We start from the raw sequence: 13,777 nt of genomic DNA on the forward strand, positions 1-13,777 counted from the left end.
CCTAAATTGATATGAAACATATGTCTATTCCTAAATCAGTTACTTCATAAACAGAACATAAAACAAGCCAACATGCTTCATGCATAGACACATAACACATAACATGCTAAATTTACATGAAACATATGTCTCATCAGCATAACTCATGTTAAAATAGTATCAAGTTCATAACATATGCTGATATCATCGAAAATCCATCAATATCCTGAATGGTTTCAATCAGATAACAAGCCAAGTGGAAGGTATATTTTAAACTTATCTCATCACCATCCTGAATGGTTTCATAACATTTTCAGCTTTAAGAGTATGCCTAACATGTTATAATAAATAGACAACTTATTCGTGCATGTCTAAAACTTGTTCTCATAGCATCATAAAGCCACCACTATGTACCTGCCACTTGGATTGTACAGTTGATGATGAAGTTAGCATGGTGATGAAGTGTATGATACTATCACCACAAGCTTAGTCATAAACTTGTGTTGTTAGAATCATACAACTTCATCACCATATTAAACACATTTCCATAAGCATAACAAGCCAAGTGACATGATACATAGTAATGGAGATTTAGGAGTATGCCTAACATGCTATAACAAGTAGACAACTTATTCAAGCAGACATGTATATTCAAGTGAACATGTTATAACAAGCATACAACTTATTCCTTACTTATCATCATAGGTCATGTTCAAATAAAAAAGAGAATGGTGATATCTTATCATTTGCAAGCCATATCAGTGCATGCAATTAGCCTAAATTTACCCTTTAATACATGCTTCATAAACGAATTGCATTCAGAATCCTTACTTATCATTTCAAATAAAAATGAGCCAGTTGAGTTCATAACATTTTCAGCTTTAAGAGTATGCCTAACATGCTATAACAAGTAGACAATTTATTCAAGTAGACATGTATATTCAAGTGAACATGCTATAACAAGTAGACAATTTATTCAAGTAGACATGTATATTCAAGAACATCATGCCCAAATGAACAATCGTACACATACTCATACAGAACCTCAAACATAAACATCAATAGAACATCATACATAAACATGTTTCATACACATACACATACTCAATCACTTCTAGCAGTATAACTCATAGGTGTAAGAGTAGTGCCAATCTCAATGAACATTCAAAGCTTTAGAGTATGCCTAATCAGCCACATGCTTAATGATCATTCATACATAAACTCTATGAGTCTTAGGTTCCTAAACAGTTATATCTAACCAATCAGTTCATACCAATCATTTCATCATCACCCAAAACATCATACATATATGTAATCGTTCAGTTCAAACCCACATAACAATATATATACTAAATCAGGCTAGTTTCCTAAATCAATGAGTTCTAGGTTCCAAAACAGTACATCAAACATACACAAGCTCTTCTAAAAGCATGACCAATCAGTTCAAACCAACTTAACATTAATATATATTCAGTAAGTTAAAGAAATCTTCCCATATGCTAAAGGCATGAACCGATTGACAATCTCTTCAGTCAGCCTTCGCATGTAGCATTCTTACTATCGCTGCAAATATTATGTTCAAATAAAAAGAAATCAGAACATCTTCAGCAACCGGCAATGTATTGCCCTAGGTTAAAAAAGATAATGACCCAAGAATTTCAGCGGTGAATCTAACAATGAATACAATAAAATCAGTATCTAAGCGAGAGATCTAACCCTTTAAATCATAGCTCTGAAAATCAATAGATCATTATTCCAGCTGCTGAAATCGATATACATAAAAGTAAATCGGATGAGGAAAAGAGAGAGTAAGGAACAATGAAAATCAATAGATACTTACCAGTACCGTGTTTATAGCTCACCCAGTGATTGCATGTTCAAATCAGCCATGACGATAGAGAGGGGTGAGAGGGATGAGAGGGATGAAGCTCTTGCGTAACCTAAACTGGGGTTTGGGATTAGAGAGAGGGTTTATATATCAGCTGATATTTCAGTCAAACAAGAGCGCCTAAAATTTGGGGATTGACCGCGTAAGTGAAATTTCATTTGCCGCTTTTTTGTTTTCGGCAAACAATGACATTCATTTATTAGAACTGTCATCTGTTGAGTAAGTGAAATTTGCGTTTTCTTTGGATGACAGGATTATGTAATCGTAATGTCATCTGAGAATTGAGCGTATTTTTTATTTCGCTTTCAGATGACATACAGTTAAAATACTGTCACGAAAAATATTCAGATGACACGAAAACAAATGTATGTCATGTATCTTGTGTCATGTGAAAGGGAAAATGGCATAGTGCCGTGATAACTACATTAAAAAACCTATTAGACCTAAATTCTAAAAATACATCTTCATCTATTCGAGAGGTAATTTTTTTCTTTTCTCCTACCTTTCAACCTATTATAAGAGTTAGTGTTGCAGGTTTGAGAGATCGAATGGATGAGGAACGAGCGTTAATATTATGGTTTTTGTATTTAGTTATTACAGAATAAGCAAATATAGGGAGTTGATGAGACATTTATAAGTTCAGGGAGCTAATATACCTTTATTAACAAGTTCAGGGGGTTGGTGATACGAAATACTCAAATTTAAGGAGTTGGTAAAACACTTGCAAAATTTAGAGAACTAATATACTTTTATGGACAAGTTCAGGGAGTTGGTGATATATTAGGCATTTCTAATATAATACAACATGTTTTGCTAGCTATCACTAGGGGATAGAGAGACAGAGCGTCATGAAGGTTCCATCGATCTCCGTTTTCAGGGTGAAATAATTTCTCGTCAATTAAACTTAAAATTGCACTAATTTGTAAACATTAAGCTTAAGATTGCACTGTTCTTTACATGGAGGCTACATTCGCTGTCCCCAATAACCATAAGGCTAAATTTGTATATTGTCCCTATATTTTCATTCATTAATCTCAATAGAGATGTAAATGATCTGAGGGCTTGATAAAAATCTCGGCCAAGTTCGGCTCAATTTATGAACTAGATGAACTTGAGAACGATTTTTAGGCTCGATTGTAACTTAGCCGAGCTTGAGCAAGGTGAAACTCGAGTCAAAAGTCCACGAGTTATAGGTTCGTGAACAAGCTTGATTATAATATTCACGAACAGGTACGTGAGTAAGTTCGGTTCAACTTTTTTTTAATAATATTTCTATAAAACGAGAAATATAAAACTACATAGGTTTGTGTGAAATTTTAGTTCTATAGGTTTCAAAGCTACGTAGTTTATAAAGTTAACTAATGAGTTGTTCGCGAGCAACATTCATTAGCAGAACTAACAAGATGCACGCGAACAAATAAACAACCATCTCACAAGAAAGTCATGATCATGTACTTTTTTTTTTAAATACCGAGCTCGAATGAATAGGATGTTGAGCTCAAACCGAGCTCAACCTTTCAATCCACTCATGCCAAAGCTCGACCCAGCTCGACTAGATTACTAACCCCGATTATTTGTTTTTGACTCTACCACTCACTATCACCAACGTAAATTTCCGATGATCATGTGTTCATGTAATCACCGATGAATTCTGTCGGACCAGTGATACGTGGTTGAGTATTTTACCGATGGACCGAGTAAAGAAGATCATACCTTTGGCCAGAAAACCAGTTACTCCGGTTACTAAAATTGCCTTATTCTCCAGAAACTGAACAATGTTTTCAAACTCCATTTCTGCAAAAACAAATCAGAAGTTGAAGATGCTAAATATGTGAAAATCAACTGGATTTGTAACATTTGTGTCAATAAATGAATGAAAATTGAAAAGACATTATTATAATTTATTGTGCATGTATAATACGTAAATGGCTCATCATACTATAGTTTAATGACTTTATCTTTTTGGCAAAAAGATTTTTTTTTTTTTCATTTGGATACATTAATAAGTATTTGATCTTTTATTTTTGGTTTCATTAAGTTCTTGATGACCAAATTAGTAAGTTGTAAATATCTAATTCTGTTAAAAAAACGTTATTCACTTCATATGTATTTGAAATTATTAAAAAATATATTTTTTACAGTTTGAATTAAAGTTTTTATAGTTTTCTTATAGCCACATTACATATCCAAAACTGCTTTTGCACAGTGAAAAAATACAAATTTCGAGTGCAGATGCAATGAATAACATTCTGTTAATCGAATTTTATAGTCAAAATTACTTTTTTTGGTCATCAATGGTTTAATGAGACCAAAGATAAATAATCAGGAGCTCAATGTATTCAATAAAAATGAACCAAAAACTGAAAAATCAGGAGCCTAATAATGTTTTTTGTCTATCTATTTCTATATATTTCGGTTTTAAGGGTCTGTTGGCTACTTGATATTTGTTGTTCCTGTTTGTTGGTTTTTGTTCATGTTTGCTGTTTGCTTTTGGAAAATGCTACTTTTCCAAAAAGCACAGATTCTCTGCTTTTTAAAAAGCTATTTCTCATGGTGAAGCTCTTAGTCTAGTGGTTGAGAGGATACCTATGACTAGGAAGGTCATGGGTTCGAATCACATCCGGATAGGGTGGGTATTTTTCTTTCTTCTTTAATAATGTAAGCGCATTTGCGCAAAAAAAAAAACAAAAAAACAAAAAAAACTATTTCTCAACTGTAAAAGGCAAATTGAAAAAGGCTAACCAAATACCTAAAACTTTAATTTAACATTAAATTAGATAGAAATTAATATCATAATACAATTAGAATTTCTAATTATACAATAAATAACTCAACCACCTAATTTGAATTAGTTCGGACGATATTTCCTAACATTGATACCGACATCTACCATTAAACGAAGCTTTGGGTTTTTTTAGTTGATGAAGTTAATACCAATCAGTATATTTCACATCAATGTAATAATCATCAAACAAAATTATATTAAGGATGAAATACATAAATATTATAATTAAATATAAAATTATAACTAAGTTATATCACCAAAGTTAATTTTTAATATCTCATTACTTTTTATGTAATATGATTTTATGTAATATGATTTTACATCATAATTTAAAAATTCTAGACTCCAATTTATAAATCATAAACTTTAGAATATATATTCTAAACTTCTAATTTATAAATTCTAATCCTTAAAATATATTAAAAGTACTGATTTTACTAGTTTGACATAATCTAAAATTATGACACATAGTTGTCAATAATTTTTAAAAGATGAATTTCTGTGTAATTTTCCCTTATATTAACTTGTGCATGTAAGGCCATTTTATGTTCATGGGCCAAGTTGGTTTGGGCTTGGTCTGGACCTAACGGGTTTTTATCTAAAAATTTTCATCCCAATTCCAATCCAGTTCGCTATTAATTTAGGCGGACTGGGCTTGGGCTCAAAAATCAAATGTCAAACTCATCCCATATAATCTCACTTAAATATATATGTATGATTTTTAATAGTAATAAATAAAATTTATACTTAAAAATAAATGTATAAAATTAATATTAATAGACATACCAAACTGGATCAGTCCATACTACTTTTATAAAAGGTAAATTACACAATGATCATAATTAACAAATTATTTATAACTGTGTCAGACTGTTAAACAAATTTATTTAAATGTCAAACAAATTTATTTAAATGTCATATTTGGTGGTTTTTTTAAAACTGTTTTTATTTCCTGCAACTGAATAACTGAAAATTTGACAAAAATAGAAATAAAATTAATCATATAATGATAAAATACATAAAAGAGATTTTCATAATTGTAAATAGTTTTTAAAATATGAATTTCTGTGTAATTTTCCCTTTTATAAATCCCAAATCCGTCTAAAAAATATGAGCTTTAACAGACATAAATCGGGCTGGGTCTAAAGATAATTTTTCATACCCAATCCCGGCCCAAGAGACACACGCCACACAATCTTTATTTAGGGATATTTTTAATAAATAAAAAATTCGAATAGTGTTATTTTATGAAAAATAACAACTTTAACCATAATTTCTTTTTAAATTGTCAAAAAAATGTTTCTACCTTCCAAAAAAGAAATTATTTTCTAAATTTTTTATTTAAAATTTGAATAATGAAAAGATAAAGTTCAAATTTGTCCTTATTATTTTTAAGTACAAATTTACTTTTAATGTGCAAAATTATCAAATTTTACTTTTATCATTTACAAGTAATGTCAATTTTATCCCTATAAAAATGAGAATTTATCTTCTAAAAATTAATTATGTTAAAATATTTATTGTGTTATTAACACAATTATAACTAATCTATCAAAATATATAAAACTATTTCAATTTAACAAACAAAATTATTTAAAAAAATCCAATTTTGATATAAAAATCAGATAATATTCAAACTAATCCGTTTTTACACTTGCTAAAGAAACAAAAATAGGTACAAATTTCCTTGATACATTTAAGGGAAAAGTAAAAAAAAAAAACTAGTTCTGGTTTGCCTAATTTGTAAACAGATGCATATAGCTTAAAAATTTACAAATAGATATATATGGTTTTTTTTTTATTTATAAAATAAAGTATTACAATTATACAGTTAAGTTCTTATTAATTACAACCAAATACATTTTTATCTTAAAAAAATTATTCTTACATATAGATAAAGCACAATCCTCCAAAAGAACAACTTCCTAAATCGAAACAATAAATTATAGGGTAATTAATTTATTAGTCCTTATATTTTGACAAAACACACTGTTTAGTCCCTGTATTTTCAAAAACACATGGTAAGGTCCCTAACTTTTTTCTCAGTGAACTATTTAGTCCTTCTGTCTGTTTGTTAGATTTTTTACCGTTTATGACTTCAGAAATGACTAAAGTACCCTTTACTATTTACCTTCAAACTTCAGAAGAGGAAATCCAATTTAGAAAAAGAAACTATTTGTATGGAGAACAAGAAAAAGAACAGACCCAATGCTTACGAATTTGAACGATTAAGAAAAAAAATCAAGAAGAAGAACATTCAAAGTTGATTTCAGATGCATCAGAGTTTAAAGGAAAGGAAAATAAAGGAAAAGAAAAATGCAAATCCAAATTGACTAACCGAATCTTTATGAGAGTCTAACGGCAGGGACTAAACAGTTCACCGAGAAAAACGTTAGGAACTAAACAGTTCACCGAGAAAAACGTTAAGGACTTTACCGTGTGTTTTTGAAAATACAGGGACTAAACAGTGTGTTTTGTCAAAATATAGGGACTAATAAATTAATTACCCTAAATTATATAGTGGACATTTTACGTTTTTTACTAATTTGACCATTTATAAACTAAAATGATATTTAAGGTGCCTTCTATGGTTACTTTGTTTTTGACAAAGTAACATTACTTGGTGTGTTTTCACCATTGGATGATGGATTAGAAAATTAATCCAATGATGAAAACACACAAAGTATTTGTAATGCTTACTTTGTTAAAAACAAAGTACGCATAGCCTTTACCGATATTTAAATTCATTTTATACAGTTTCAATTTGATTTTGGAGTCTGTGTTATGTCAATATATAAATGTAAATAAAAAGAAAATTACATTTGATTATCATCAGAACTTAACATTGTAATTTCAAATACATTTTATTTTGTAGAAAATATACTACATATCTCTATTTCTAAAATTTTAAATCACAGACCTTTATTTACAATGGGGCGAATCACGAGCATTGTTTTGTACTTTGCCCTTTAAAAATGAATGGTGTTGTTGGCACATTAAATCAACCATAATTTCTATATCCACTAATAGACACACTAAATCAAAATTCAGAAATGTCATACAATCACATTAATAGAAATAAGGGCAATCACATTAATGGAAATAGAGACTAATCTAGTGTTGGAGACTTTATTACAATCTACTCCTTTCTGTTTATAATATTTGTTTTTTTAAGATTAAATGTAATTAATTTTAACTAAAAGATTTTGTTACCCTTGTATTAATTTCACCCACTAATTAATTTTTATCTATTTTTAAAATAAAAAAACAACTTAAATAGGCGTATATTTAGTAAAAATCAATTAATGTGTATGGATTGAATCAAAACGTCATATATTAGGGAACAAAAAAAATTCTCTAGAAAGATAAATATTGTGGAACGGAATGAGTATTTCTGTTTTAATTTGATTAGAGACCTTTTACATGCTTCCTTTTCTATTTAAAGTGCACATGATTTGCTCTCTGAATTTGTCGAAAAAAAATTAATTGGTCTTCTAAACTTTCAAAATATCCTGAAAGCCTTCTCAACCTGCTTAAAATATCTTGATAACCTCATCTACTTGCATAATTGTAGTCAATTAATCACTCGATTACAAAAAAAAAGTTACACGAGGAGTGTGTGTTGCGCGCACCTTGAAAAAGTAAAACGACAAATGTCGAAATATGGAGTTCTAATATCAAAGAGGATAAGTTTTTACAGTTGACCAAGTAAAAACTTCTTTTTATTATATTTTAATCTATTATGTGAATTATGTAATATTCCAATGCACGTGCGACACTTCTTCTGTATGCAGTTTACTTTTTTTTCAACCAGGTAATTAATTGATTACATTTTAAGCAAGTTGAGGGGGGCTATCGGGACGTTTTAAGCAAGTTGAAAAAGCTATTAAGACACTTTAAAAGTTCAGGTGATCAATCAATATTTTTGGATGCTAGATTCCCAAACCAAAATCAATTTTAATCATACCTAAAAAAAAAAAATTGAACTGAATGATGTGACCGTCGTTAGATTACCACATCAGATATTTCAAACAAGTTTGTCGATAAACTGAAGCAATTTTGTGTATTTGGGCAAGTTATTTATAATTGTTTTAATAACATAATAAATATTTTAGGTAGTTTTTTTGTGATCAATGTGTATCTGTCAAACTTAAATATTAGTATTTGTATAAATTGTTTATAACTGTATTAGTAACAGAATGAATATTTTTGAAATAATTTACCTTTGAAAAATGTGATAGTTAATAACAATAAACCAATCAATTTAAATGTTCTATTAGGTATAGGTAAAATTGATCTTAGTTTGAAACATTATAGCTAAAATTGTATCATTTATTACGTTAGAGGTAAATATGCACTTACACAAAAACAATAGGGGAACATTTGGACCTTATTCCCAAAAATTCTGAAAGGAAACAATTAACACACTTAGAGCAATAACACTGAAGACATTTAGTCACCTCAATAATCCCCTTTTTATAGGTAAAGTCGATGAGCAGAATCGCAACACAACTAAAAGCATCTCCAATAGACTCTTAGTTCGCTCTCTAAAAATAATATATATATTTATAAATATGATCCTATGTTTTTTTATATTTACACATTTACCTCAACTTTCCGTTTACTATATTTTTTAGAAATTACTTTTCGTGGTGTCCATTTCCGTTTCCATGCAACATAGTATAAATATGGAAAATATAGATAATATAGCACAAATAACCCCAATTGTCACCCAACTTGCTGGCAATCCACAAATGATTCAAAAGAGACAAAAAAAAATTCAAAAGAGACAAAAAAAAAAGACACCTCAGGCATACCCACCAGCATGCACATAAATTCAATCCACTCCATCACATCATCATAATTCCCAACAGGTTCAACCATCCCTGCCCCCCTCCATACTGAGACTGCAAATGGGCAAGCAAAAAATATGTGCCAACTATATTCCACCTTAATTTCACACACTACGCAGTTATTAGGCATGTAAATGTGTCGTGACCTTAAGAGTGATCATAGTGGTAAACATTTAGAGCATAACTTCCACATAAACAATTCGACCCTCGTTGGAATCCGTAAATCCCACATTCTACTCCAATCCACTTTTGGTATATCTCCCCACTTTTGTTCCTTTAGGACCCTGTACCTAGTTTTGACCGAATATGACCCATGTTTTGTATGCTTCCATATCAATCTATCAGGAATATTTCGAAACAATACAATAATTTTGCTAATCTCCTCGACCAACTGTCGTGAGAAAAGGTCCTCTAATTTACCCATATCCCACACCATTGACCCTTCCATAAACAATTCATTTACCCTCATCCCTTCCCTCCCTTGCACTCCTCTTCCTTCTCCTAGTCTCTGATTCAAACCTTCTACTCATTGATCCCTCCAGACTCTAATTCGCTCCCCATTACCCACCTTTTATTTTACCCCTCTTCTCATTACTTCGATCGATTTCCACACCCCTCTCAGATGATATATAGACTCTTAGTGATTTGAAATTTCCCTTTCACATGACACAAGATACATGAAAGACATTTGTTTTCATGTCGTCTGATTGTTTTTCATGATAGTATATTAAAATTCTATCATCTGAAAGCGTAAATGTAAATCAGCTCAATTCAAATGTGGCCTTCCGATGACACAACTCTATCATCTAAAGAAAGCACGTGTTTAAGTCAAAATTTTACTTAATCATCAGATGACATTTGTTATAAATGTCTATCATTGTATGCGGAAAATAAAAAAAAACGGCAATGAAATTTTCACTTACGCGGCCAACAAAAATTGATGTGAAATTTATCGCGCTTAATAGGTTTGACTGAAATTTCAGCTCATATATAAACCCCTCTCATTCCAAATCCCTAACTAGGTTTCGTGCATCTTGTCTTCATCTCTCCCACCCCTCTCTTTGGCTATCTCCAGCCGGTTGCTTTCTCACTGGGTCGAAACAAGGTAATGGTAAGCTATATTTACTTCGTTCCTAGATGAATTAGAGTTTCATTGTTCCTTACTATTCCTTTTCATCACCTGATTTACTCTTGTGTATGTTGATTTCAGCAGCTGAAAACGATATCTATTAGTTTCCAGACATATCGTTGAAAAGGTTAGATCTTTAGTCTTTATCTTTTTTAACTTTGGGCAATATATATGTTAGGCATGAAATTGACTAAGTTTTAACATGATATTTATAAATGAATAGGGGTGTTTTTCTGTTATATTGCGAGAATGAAGGGCTGATTAATGTTTTTTTTCAGATAAGTAAAGATGAAGCCAAACAATCTGGAAACAGCTTGTTTCGCTACTGCCAAAGAGGAGTTGGAGCCTTTCTCTGATCCAGCGGTCAAACGCCGGATAATCTGATGACGGACAGCGACAGGACAGAAGTGGGCGTGGCAGAGGCATCAGGTGGAAAGGTCTATCAGAGCATTACCTAAGTAGCAAGATGACAAGAATTTTCGACCCTTGAGTGTTCAAGGGTCAAAAGGATCCATTATCATTTCTAGTTTGTTTAGATTTTTGGACAATTGACTTATTTCTGTAATATTTTGTAAAGGTACTTTTGGGTACCGATTTTAGCCCCGGTATTTCCTTTAAATAGATGTAGCAAAGGGAAGAACCGGAGATAGCATATTTTTAAGAAAATAAAGTCACTGTTTAGGAAAGAAGAGAGCTCCTCCAATGGAGTTTCTGAATGTTGGAAGAATTTCTGATTGCTCACTGCTTAATATGAGTGAGTAATCCATTTTGAATGGGCACGACCAGTCTGGGCCGGTAATGTAAGTCTCATAACTTTGCGATGAATATATAGTGTTTTACCAATGATGTGTTGATGAAGGTTTATATTTTTATGCTTAGGCATTTATGCATGTGATAGATGAATGATAGGACACTGCTTGCATCTTCACTGATATCTCTATCAATCTTGCAACCTCGAAGCAGACATGTTAGATGGTTGTGTCAAAGGTTTTCTTAACAGAAATGTGGCTTTGATCTTAATGCAAGAAAGAATGTTCCTTTAGGACGCTATTGGTACTAGTAAATCTTAGAAACTTAAGAACACACGAGAGTTGACTTAAGTGAGCATTAAAGCTGACACTTTGACTTCATTGGTATTGTCACTGATTCGTTGGATTGTTTTAGGAGCTTACACTACCTGTTCGGCTGTGCTTAGCCTGTTCTATCTTTTAACTGTCATCTATTTGTTATATCCTTAATAGAAGTAGCACTCTTTTGTCTTAACTGACCAACCTCAACAATCAACTTTACTAAGAAGATACATTTACACACACACTGTTCAGCAACGATTTTCTTATATTATTTTGGATCTCAATCCCTGTGGAGACGATACTTGACTTATCACTTTATTACTTATATCTAGTACACTTGCTAGAGTCTCATTATAGGACAACAAGTTTTTGGCACCATTGCCGGGGATTGAAAGCAACAAAATTTATCTGAAATTTCTGTGAAACAAGGTGTTTTTAATCTGTTTGCTAAGGTGTGCAGGAAAAAGAAGTTCTCAACTTGTTTATGCATAGAGCTGGACCTCCTATTTTTCCTATCGATCTCGAATTAGAGAGAACGTGTAGACAAAACCGAGCGGGAGCTCGACGTGCTAGACAAAGAGAGAGACAAAGAGATAGAAGAATGGCTGGAAGAGGACCAGAACACGTTGTTCAGCCTGGTCCTGAAGGAGAAGGAGAAAACAATAATCCTCCAATCATGAGGATTAGAGATTACTCCCGACCCACAACAGAGGGACATTCTTCATGCATTGTGCTACCTAACGAGGGGAACAACATGTTTGAGGTGAAGGGGTCCATGATACAGATGATCCAGGCCTCAGTACAATTCAATGGGTATCAATCTGAAGATCCAAATGGGCATATTCAAGAATTCATCACGCTGTGCAACACGTTCAGATCAAACAGAGGCGTTTCTGACGATGTAATCAGACTGAAGCTGTTTCCTTTTTCCCTAAGGGATAAAGCAAAGAACTGGCTAAGAAATTTATAGCCAGGGACAATCACAACTTGGGAAGAAATGGCACGAGCTTTTCTGATGAAATATTTCCCACCTCGACAAGCCATAAAACTGAGAAATAAAGTGTCTCGGTTTGTACAAGAAGAGGATGAGTCGCTAGCAGAAGCCTGGGAAAGATACAAAGAGTTGTTGAGAAGGGTACCAAATCATGGTATCCCTATGTGGATGCAAGTACAGAATTTTTATAATGGTGTAACAAACATCTACAAAATCCAGATTGAATCCATTACCAACGGTAACCCAGAAGATCTTGAGCCACAGGCTTTGTATGACCTTATTGAGAGGGTAGTAAGCACAAGTTACAACTGGCACTCCGCCAGAAGTGAAGGAAAAAGAGCGGGAAATGAAGATGTTGTGTCAAAATTGACAAGTCAGGTGGAACAGCTTGCTAGACAGCTCGGCAAGATAAATGTGTCTTCAATTCACAACGAACCACCATTCAATGACATATGTAATTTTTATGGAGGGCTTCATTTTAGCATCAACTGTCCCGGAGTTAAGCAGGGAAAGGGTGCACAGGCAGAATGTGACTATGCATGTACAACCAAAGGAACCCGCCTAACCCGTACTCTAACACATATAACCCTTCCACAAGAAACCATCCAAATTTTGGATGGACAGGCCAGCCGAACCAACAGGAACAACCGAAATATCAACAACAGCAAGGAGGACACTACCAAAGGCAACCTCAACAACATTATAAACAACCTGTTCCACCAAAGGAAGATGTAGAGCCAGATATGAAGACAATGATGATGCAGTTCATGAAACAAACACAAGCATCAATTAAAAATCTGGAAACACAAGTTCACCAGTTAGCTGCATCTACGTCAAAAGGGAAGGGAATAATGCCGAGCAACACAGAGCCAAATCCAAAGGGCGATTTCATGGCCATTACGCTGAGATCTGGTAAGCAAACTCAACCCATTATACCGACTGATGAAAATGCTGAATGCACAGGAACGTCCAAAGAAGCTGAAGGGGAGCAGGAACAGGCTGTTCCCAGTGAAGAAGAAACCAGGAAGACAACCTATACCAGTAAGCAGGATCAAGGGAAAAGCGAACGAATGTATAAG

At 32.6% G+C, this 13,777-nt stretch overlaps 1 pseudogene; it reads right to left on the reverse strand.

Annotated features, from left to right (window-relative positions):
• LOC136222527 (fatty acyl-CoA reductase 3-like) overlaps positions 1 to 3,764 on the reverse strand; it is a 64,453-nt pseudogene extending 60,689 nt beyond the window's left edge.
• Positions 3,765 to 13,777: the final 10,013 nt, after the last annotated feature.

Source organism: Euphorbia lathyris, chromosome 3, assembly GCF_963576675.1.
Source record: "Euphorbia lathyris chromosome 3, ddEupLath1.1, whole genome shotgun sequence".
Taxonomy (NCBI): Eukaryota; Viridiplantae; Streptophyta; class Magnoliopsida; order Malpighiales; family Euphorbiaceae; genus Euphorbia; species Euphorbia lathyris.